This window comes from Mustela nigripes, chromosome 16 (assembly GCF_022355385.1).
Source record: "Mustela nigripes isolate SB6536 chromosome 16, MUSNIG.SB6536, whole genome shotgun sequence".
Classification (NCBI taxonomy): domain Eukaryota; kingdom Metazoa; phylum Chordata; class Mammalia; order Carnivora; family Mustelidae; genus Mustela; species Mustela nigripes.
In genome coordinates this window covers 57,693,744-57,694,926 of record NC_081572.1, presented here as the reverse complement: position 1 = coordinate 57,694,926, position 1,183 = coordinate 57,693,744, and positions in this window count along the sequence as shown.

Sequence of the window (1,183 nt, the reverse complement as noted above, 5' to 3'; positions counted from 1 at the left end):
CACCATTGACTGCAGGCAAGATGTTTTCATTTCTATTGAGTTTTTTAAATAAATATTTTCTTTGAGAGAGAGACAGAGCACAAGCAGAGGAGAGGGGGAGAGGGAGCTCTTGACCGAGATCATGACCTGAGCCAAAGGCAGATGCTTAACTGACTGAGCCACCCAGGAGCTCCTCTTGATTTTTATTTTAATAATTACTTATAGCCTAAAATAAATTAGGAATGGGGTGTGTGTGGGGCTCAGTCAGTTAAGCGTCCAACTCTTGATTTTGGCTCAGGTCATGATCTCAGGGTCATGAGACTGAACCCTGCCTTGGGCTCCATGTTCACTGGGGAGTCTGCTTCTCTCTCTCTCTCCCTTTGCCCCACACCCTGCTTGCACTCCCTTTAAATAAATAAATGAAATATTTAAAAAATAAAATAAATTAGGAAATAATTACCCCGTCAAATCAAGGATTTATAGATACTGTTTCTCAATCACATGAAATTTACTTTCTAAAGGACATGTGTTTGGGGTGCCAGCTGGCTCAGTCGATAGAACATGCAATCTTGACCTCAGGGCTGTGAGTTTGAGCCCCATGCTGGGTTTAAAGATTACTAAAAAATAATAATAAACTTACTTACTTACTTAATTAATTTTTTTAACAGTAGCTAGACTAGCAAGGTCTATATTTTTTTAATTAATTGATTTATTTTTAGATTTTATTTATTTATCTGACAGAGACACGGCGAGAGAGGGAACAGGCAGGGGAAGTGGGAGAGGGGGAAGCCTGCTTCCCGCCAAGCAGGGAGCCCGATGCGGGGCTCGATCCCAGCATCCTGGGATCATGACCTGAGCTAAAGGCAGACACCCAATGACTTGAGCCACCCAGGTGTCCCAATACTAAATTTTTTTTTTTTAAAGATTTTTTATTTATTTATTTGACAGAGAGAGAGATCACAAGTAGGCAGAGAGGCAGGCAGAGAGAGAGAGAGAGGAAACAGGCTCCCTGCCGAGCAGAGAGCCCGATGCGGGACTCGATCCGAGGACCCTGAGATCATGACCTGAGCCGAAGGCAGCGGCTTAACCCACTGAGCCACCCAGGCGCCCCAATACTAAGTTTTTAAAACAAAAATTTTTAAAACAAAAATTCTGGGTGGCTCAGTGGGTTAAAGCCTTTGCCTTCGGCTCAGGTCATGATCTC